Below are 9,467 nucleotides of genomic sequence, written 5' to 3'. Positions count from 1 at the left end.
CTGATGTGTTTGTGTTCACCCTTGAAACAAACCAGCACAGCCATTTCTGCAAATTTTTAATGAGTTCTACAATCAGTCCTATAACTATTCATTTATCCACCCATCCTTTAACTAGTATCCCTGAATGGGATTATGGGAACCTACAGACATTCACTGCAATAATAATAATAATAATAATAATAATAATAATAATAATAATAATAATAGAATGTGAAACCTGAACATATACCTGTGTCACTGAAAGGAAGCAGCATTCTTCACACGCTCATTTTATTTATTGTATGTTCTTTGCAATAGTAGAACAGTATCTAGTTGACGTTTATATAGTACATATGAAGGTGTGTTCATCCCACTGTTTAGGAGCTGGTAGCCACAGACAAAAGACTGGATGAGGATTGTGACGCCCAGCTCGTCCGATCCTCGTGTGTGCCACGCCCCCCTCGTTACCTCCTGTTAATTCCTGATTGTGTGCACCTGTTTCCTGTGAATCCTGGCTTTTCTTGTGTATTTAGTCCGCGTCTGTGTCAGTATCCCTAGATCAGTCATTAACGTCCGTCTCCGTTTTGTCCTGTCCGCCGTTCCTTGGATCTGCGGCTACCTGCCTTGTCATTACCCGCGTCCTGCCTGCTTGCCGGACAGCGCGGCATAACAAGGATTATATATATATATTTTTTTTTAAGTCTCAACAGATGTTCAGGTACCTCCATGGTCTATCAGCTAAAAAGCAGATGGTCAAGAGCAGGAGACAACAGCAAAAAAAAATTGTTAACTTTTAATGTGCTTGAGTGATAAAAATGTAAATATTTTACCAAATATAATGCGTGGTCCTGAAGGACCAAGATCTAGCGCCATTATCTGGAGGTCCAGGATGGCCTGAGGGGGGACTTAGATGGCATATTCAAGCAGAAATCTGTGGCAGTCAGCGCTGAACGACGGCTCTTTTCAGGAAGCAGATCACTTAAGACAGCAGGGTGACAGCAAAAACTGAAGCATCACATCTCAGTTAAAGGTTAAAAACCATCCTATACTAAGCTTTGCTGTAAGGTAGATTAAATAAGTCTGTTTGCACAACACAGTGGCATAGTGGGTAGTACTACTGCCTCACAGCACCACGGTTTGGGGGGTCAGTCCCTCCCCTGGCTCTCTGTGGGAGGACTTTGCATCTTCTCCCAAAGTTTGTGCGGGTCTCCTCTAGGTACTCTGGTCTCTTCCTAAAAATAAGTGATTAGGTAAATTGTTGACTCTAAATTGCCCATGCTGTGTGAGCTCTCTAGTATAGTCTAGTCTCAGCCATTTTTCTAAATTCCAGACGTAAGCAGGTAGATTACATCACGGGGACTTATTTGAGCCTTATTACTTGGTGACCTGCGATAACCGGCATTTTATGGATGGTGTAAACACCACCAAAAGTTCAGGAGAGGAATATCCCGAAGACCTTAAGGCTGAGATAAAATGTTTTTATTGAACTTCCAGGTTTTTAAGAGGCCAAAGTACACTGTAGTATATAAGTATATACAAGTTGATATGTTTTAACTCTGGCTGGTGCAGTCAGTGCTAGTTTGGGACATATCCGACAAGAACTTTAACATCCAAATGACAGCAAGACAGAATCAAATCTTTACACAATGAATGTACAGACCCATTTATTTATTTCCTTCATTGCACAAAGGCAGCTTTTTATGACATTGGCTGCATTCCATAGGCAAAAGAAAGACACACTGGTAATTCAAGCATGAGGCGTGACATTAGACTTTCAGCTGTAATATTACGCTCTTTTATTGGAGCACCAGCAACAGCACAGAAGTCCTCCTGACTTGGCCTGAAATTACTTTAATCACTGCCAGTGAAATGAAGTACTTTTGACATGGATCATAGATTACCTTAGCAGGGATAGCTGACATTCTGCTTAGTAATCACATTGTATCAACGTTAATTGCATTTAAAAATGCAAATGAAAGCATGAAGGTGAGGTTCAAATAGATGTGTCATTATGTTAGCCAGTCATAGTTTGTTTTGGTGTCTTCCAAAGACAAGCATTGATTACAATTAGAATCAGGTACAGACAGTCCCCAGGTTACAAACAAGATCTGTTCCTTAAGTCTGTCTTTATATATAAGTCAGAACAATAATAATACAGTTCATAATAATAATACAGTAATATTAAAAATTGGCTAACAACATACGCTACTGTACTGTATTTTTTTATATATAATTGGCTGGTAAAGTTTAACATTAACTGTGCCTTCATGATGCCTTTATAATGCATTCATAGAACATTCAGTGCCCCTACATAATGCATTTATAGAGCATTCATAAGAAGCATGTAAGTATACCTTTATATCCTAACATACCTTAACGGCTTTAATATACACTAAAAACATTTTATAATAATAGCAAACATTATAATCATTTAATCTGATGTTTGTTATTAATGTATGTTAAAGCTGTTAAAGTATTTTAGGATGTTAACTACAGTAGGATGCTGACTATGAGTGTTCTATAAATGCATTATGAATTTATTATAACAGAACACTGAATGTTCTATTAATGCATAATGAATGCTTTATGAAGGTGCAGTTAATATAAAGCATAACCGGTTGGCTTTATGGCAGTCCATTCAAAAGTACGAGATGTCCGTAAGTTGGACCTGAGCACTTCTTGCAGTGAGGTTACAGTGTTACCCACTGAGCTGTATGCCACCCGATCAGCAATAATGAGGTTACAGTGTTACCCACTGAGCTGTATGCCACCCGATCAGCAATAAATATTTACTGGAACCAAAAACCATTCTCATCAGGTGCTTACGTATGCAATGTTGTTTTTTTTCCTTGCTAAAACAGAGTTTTTTTTTTTTATTTAGTCAGGAGTTTGCTGTCTTGTTCACCAACAGCAGCTGAATAAAGCTCTATTCTGATCCAAAATGCCGCTGTTATGTGGTTCTGTTCTGCCAGGATTTCCCACAAATGCAGTAAAGCACCAACACTACTTGAGAATTAAGGTGCCTCCCTTTAGTTTCAGGTTACCTACCCCTTTGCCGTTGCGTAATCACACATGAAACAGCTAGCTGGATATCTTTAGCTGAGACTTGGGATTCTGGGATTTGGAGGTAAGAGTTAGCTGCAGATTTAATAATTTAAGAGAGGATAGGAATAATCCATCACAATATCCCAGAATCCCACTGGAGATGTGTGGATACTGTAAAGGAGGTACTGATTTTTCGGTCTGACTTTTTGCTATTTCTTTGGGCTAATGAATACGGCCTTAACTGAGTATTTGGTTCTGCATGCACACAGTAGCATGAAAAGTGTTTTGACTATCAGCAAAGGTCATGTGGTTCAAGATTTTTACTTACACAGTAATATAAGCAAAACTCAGTCCCCCTGTTTTACAATTAGCCGAAGGTTATTGACAGACTTCATGGTTCTGATTATGGTTCTGATCTAGGTAGTTCCATTTTGTGAAACTAAAATGTACCAATCAGGGTGAATCAATTTGGCCATTCGTCGCAAAGTAACTCTGTCGGTTTGTCAGGTGGCAGCGTGTCGCTCACCATGAACAGAGAGCGAGCTGATTGGTGGTGTGACAGAGAGGCTAGGCATTGATTGGAAGGGCACAGGCCATCTGACTTCACCTATTCTTGATAAAACACCATGGCCAGTCCAGCCCCAAACTCAATGAAAGGCTCCATAGTATATGAACAAACGAGAATGACAGCATTTTGACTAAAAACTGGGGTAACAATTTACTTAAAGCAATTTACTTAAATTACACATGCCTTCATAATGCATTATAATGCATTCATAAAGTATTATAAACATGGCTATAACTATTGATAAATAGGTATAACACATTATAGTCATGTATATTATGCATTGCGAATGCTCTATAAAGGTCTAATCTATAATGCACAATAAATACCTTCATAATGCTGCACAAAACATTATACTGCATTGTGAAGATATTTATAGTGCATTATAGATGAGAGCTTCATAGAGATTTCACAATCCATGAGAAACATGGCTATACTGTGTTATGCCTTTTTATACATATTTATAGTCCTGTTTATAATACTTTATAAATGTGTTACAATGAATTATAAGAGCAGTTATTAGACTGTATGAATATGGGCTTCATAGAAAGTGTTACCACTGGCTTTATTAGCATCACACAGAGAATGAATACAGACCTTTTTTTACAGTAATGTTTTCCTCCTCACATGGCTGCTTTTGCCCATATCAAGCTGCTCCTCTGGTCTGTAATAAAGGCCACTGGCATCAAAAAGGCCAAACGGCTGGTTGTTTGTGGCTAGAAGCTGATGAGGAAAGACAGTTCACTCTGCTTGTCTAATTTACATACCTGATTATATTTTTGTTTAGTAGTTTAGCAGACATTTATTTCCAAAGAGGCATGACAAACAGATGGCTGTCAAGGTGTCAATAAGTGCAGCCAGGCTGAGGGTCCATTTTATCCCCAGGTACCAGTGTAATCAGTAATGGAGCAGGAGCTACAGAACATTTACTAAACAAAGCAAGAACCTAAGTCAACTGTTCAAATCAACAGAGAAAATGCAACACAAATGGATTTCAGGAAACACAGAGTGGTGCAGACTATAAAACTATAGTAGAAACAGGACACGCCAAATGGAGGTGATTCCTTCGAGTGACAAGGCAACCTGAAGCACTGCACCATGGGATATCTTGTCACTATAATCACCCAAAATGCAGTGATTGCATTTTATTTATGCATCTAAAGTGCTGCCACTTTCAAAACTAGTAGTCTGGGTGAAGGTCGTGGCATTATTTATTAAGTAGGTTAAACGACATGCTCTTCCATAGCTGTGAATCAGGTACTCACTTGGGGGTGTGAGTGGAGCATACCAACTTCAGTCAGAGGGGGGTGGCAATCACAGGAAGACTCGCAACGTTGGGAAAATAAAAGGACACTAATAAGAGCTGGAGTGAGGCAGGGGGGGACGTCAGTCCCACGGCCGGGGTGCTGACAGGAAGCTGCGAAAGCCTCCCAGCTTCTTACCAGTCCATGTACTCTCACACAAAACAAGCATGCACTGTCCCGTCTGCTGCTGGGGACCCGCCACAAACATTACCGCTGGCTGGTAAGCACCGGCACCCGTCTGCTGGGACGCCATGAACCTCTGCAGATGCTATGAATGCTGATAAGATGGATGATGGGAGAGATGCATCCTGTGTTGCTTAAGGGTGTGGTTCTGTAAGCACTTACTTCCTACTTCTGCATCAGAACTGCTCCTGTCCTTTGTTATTTCTCTGTTCTGTTTCTTTACTCTTTTTTTGCTTAGATGCAGGGTGTCTCATGCTGGGTTAAAACGGTTCAGGGCAAATACCACTCATATTGTACATTTGGAGTAAAACAGAGGCATTCCTTGCCAGGGCTCTGAGTTTTAATATTGCAGCCATCTTTAAGGCTCAGTTATCCAGCTGTGAGATGCTTTCCTGCAAGTGAAAAACACTCTGGGCAGCTTTCTGATGTTATCTGGCACGAGTTATCCTGTTCCAGATCTCTCTGTCTTAACAAAATATGCTAATCCTATACAGCAGGGTTTTGAAATATTTTTAATCTGTGGTTTATAGATTTTTATCAAATGTTTTACACTTGTTCCCTGTGTGTTTTGTGTCATGTTTTATGAACCTAGATTCAGGCTTCTAAGAGGACCACCCCCATTCTGATTTCCATTGTCTTTCACCAGCCAACTGGAAACAAGTATTTTGGTTTGTTTTTCTCCATCCACATCCCCTTTCTATAATGTTGTGTTCCTGTGTGCATTTGTGAACTCTTGTTCTGCAACTTTGATGACACAACAAAAGGTCCTGAGCTCGCTAATTCATTTTCCTAGGCACAATTTACAGCCTCACACTGTTGCAGTGGAAGCCTACTAACTAACGTAATGCCCCATTCCCCCATCAATCACAACACCTCATTATGGACACTATACACTCACCTAAAGGATTATTAGGAACACCTGTTCAATTTCTCATTAATGCAATTATCTAATCAACCAATCACATGGCAGTTGGTTCAATGCATTTAGGGGTGTGGTCCTGGTCAAGACAATCTCCTGAACTCCAAACTGAATGTCAGAATGGGAAAGAAAGGTGATTTAAGCAATTTTGAGCGTGGCCTGGTTGTTAGTGCCAGACGGGCCGGTCTGAGTATTTCACAATCTGCTCAGTTACTGGGATTTTCACGCACAACCATTTCTAGGGTTTACAAAGAATGGTGTGCAAAGGGAAAAACATGCAGTATGCGGCAGTCCTGTGGGCAAAAATGCCTTGTTGATGCTAGAGGTCAGAGGAGAATGGGCCGACTGATTCAAGCTGATAGAAGAGCAACTTTGACTGAAATAACCACTCGTTACAACCGAGGTATGCAGCAAAGCATTTGTGAAGCCACAACACGCACAACCTTGAGGCGGATGGGCTACAACAGCAGAAGACCCCACCGGGTACCACTCATCTCCACTACAAATAGGAAAAAGAGGCTACAATTTGCACAAGCTCACCAAAATTGGACAGTTGAAGACTGGAAAAATGTTGCCTGGTCTGATGAGTCTCGATTTCTGTTGAGACATTCAAATGGTAGTCAGAATTTGGCGTAAACAGAATGAGAACATGGATCCATCATGCCTTGTTACCACTGTGCAGGCTGGTGGTGGTGGTGTAATGGTGTGGGGGATGTTTTCTTGGCACACTTTAGGCCCCTTAGTGCCAATTGGGCATCGGTTAAATGCCACGGCCTACCTGAGCATTGTTTCTGACCATGTCCATCCCTTTATGACCACCATGTACCCATCCTCTGATGGCTAATTCCAGCAGGATAATGCACCATGTCACAAAGCTCGAATCATTTCAAATTGGTTTCTTGAACATGACAATGAGCTCACTGTACTAAAATGGCCCCCACAGTCACCAGATCTCAACCCAATAGAGCATCTTTGGGATGTGGTGGAATGGGAGCTTCGTGCCCTGGATGTGCATCCCACAAATCTCAATCAACTGCAAGATGCTATCCTATCAATATGGGCCAACATTTCTAAAGAATGCCTTCAGCACCTTGTTGAATCAATGCCACGTAGAATTAAGGCAGTTCTGAAGGCGAAAGGGGGTCAAACACCGTATTAGTATGGTGTTCCTAATAATCCTTTAGGTGAGTGTATCTACACAGTTAACAGTTATTTTGATATCATTGTGCATTTGGCTACCTGCAACTATTTAGAGAACTTTAGCTTTTGGCAAACTAACCTGAAGGATTCATTTTTTGCCATGAACAGAGCATGTGTTCTTCATGGCTCACTGTTGTAGCTGGCAAGCTACGCTCATGGGAGTTTTACTTAGACAAAAATGTTCTGAGAGCTGAAAGAAAAATGATTGTTCAGAGAGATAGCCAATCAGATTGTAGAGGTGATGGGACCAACCAATCAGATGTCTTGGCCCCGCCTCGTCTAGTTGCTTGGACCCACCTCCTCTATAACCTGATTGGTTATCTCTCTGAACCAATCATCTTTTGTTCTGCCCTCAGAACATTTTTGTCTCAGTAAAACTCACATGAGCTACCTAAAGGGCCTCATCTGTTAAACGAGGTAGATTTACATTAGATATCTATTTGGCTACATGCTAATGTTTTATAAATGCTAGAAATCTAGTGATAGGCATCAGCGATCAATTAAAAATTAACTGTGCTGCCACGCATCCATCGTTTATAAACAGCTTCCTTATACATCTTGCAGCAGAGTGAGTGTGGAGCTGAATCCAGAAAGTACAGGGCATGAGGCAGTAGGTACCCTGGACGGTATGTCAGTCCATCAGAGGTCACACATTCACACACATACACCAATACACATTGCCACCAACAAACAGGATGGGTGTAAAATGCAAAGGCTTGCACAGAGGCGTGTGCTCGGCTTAACTAATCAACCACATCAGTTACAGGGTTTAAATGATGAATGTGTCACTACTGTCAGACCCGCTTAAAAACAAGTGCCGTGTTAACGGACATGACGTGTCGTATTACACGGGCAGCAGTCTTGAGCTGTACCCAAGGACACACACCCTCATCGATTCTGAGCATCGCACCTTCAGTCACAAGCTCAGTGCTTAAGTAGACGAAAATATCTTAGATATGTTTGATGTCTCCTCCCTCATATCCTGTGCTTATTGTGATATGCTCCAGGTCTCCCATGAACCTGTACTGATAAGGATGGATGGATAGATGGATGGATGGGTGTCCAACACATAAATATTACTCTAAAGGCCAGGATTATGCAGAAATGCCTTCCGATTAAAGAAGCCCTCCGTCTATTTTCTGTTCCAATTAAGTGTGCCTGTACCGATAAACTACAAAGTTTGGAAAATCTGCAGCAGACGAAACAGACATACAGCAAAACACCAATATCAACAAAACCCTAATAACACAGAGTAGCCAGTGCTCTGAATGTATCGCCGCTGGGGCCTGATAACGGTGTTTGTGAATAAATCCGCTAAACGTGCCACTCCACTGTGAAAAAATATCCGTTCAGTAAGTTCTCCAAGTTTAATAAAAGAAACAGTCTCAGCTGGCAGGGAGTAGTTGTGAGTCATTCAAACATTTGTATTTCATTTGTTTGTCTATATTTTTAATTTGACAACATGTGCCCCTCTGTTTAATGGCAATACTCTGTTTGGGTGCCTAAACAATTAGTCATATGTAATGAAGCTTCACACTCAAAAATGTTCATTTCCTGGGAACATTCAAGACGTGTCATTTTTCATTTTTGTTTCTATTTGCTTTTGTTTGTTCATTATTTTGAATACCTAGAGAGATATATTTCTATTACCTTTCTGTATATATATAATTACATGACTACAACTACTACAATACGCTAGCAGCAGCAATAGTCTAAAAAATGTAAAAAAAAAATAAAAAGAGCAACAGTAACAAGACAATATCAGCAAAACAATAAACAATAACAGAAGTATTACAATCATTATGATGCATCTACACCCAAGTAATACAGACTCCTCCGCTATTTAAGTCCATCCATCCTTTTCCAATAACTGTTATCTAATCGGTGTGATTCCCCCCAGAAGCACAGGGCAGGATACCCCTGGACAGGCTGCCCATTCATCAAGGGTAGAGACATCTACACAGTCACACAAAAAGGGCTGCTGGTGTTTCTGCACTGCCCACAGAGCTGGGTGGAGGGCGTGGGCGTCTTGCAATGGATCATAGTCAGGAGATGAACCCTAATAATGTAAAAGCTGTGTTTGTCCCTTGGCCTGCAAATGACCAGACCAAAGCATGTTCCCTGATCCTCTCATCACCTCGTCACAGCCTGGTGATGAGACTCGTTTTTCGTGTTTATTTGTTAACACTCTTCCCAAGTTTCTGTCTCACCCTGCATTCTTCATCAGGCTGCCACCCAACCCTGAGAAACTGTTGTTTTTTTTTTTTTATCT

The sequence above is a fragment of the Paramormyrops kingsleyae genome, chromosome 19 (genome assembly GCF_048594095.1).
Source record: "Paramormyrops kingsleyae isolate MSU_618 chromosome 19, PKINGS_0.4, whole genome shotgun sequence".
In the NCBI taxonomy this organism is placed as follows: Eukaryota; Metazoa; Chordata; class Actinopteri; order Osteoglossiformes; family Mormyridae; genus Paramormyrops; species Paramormyrops kingsleyae.
Note: the sequence above shows the minus strand (reverse complement) of the source record.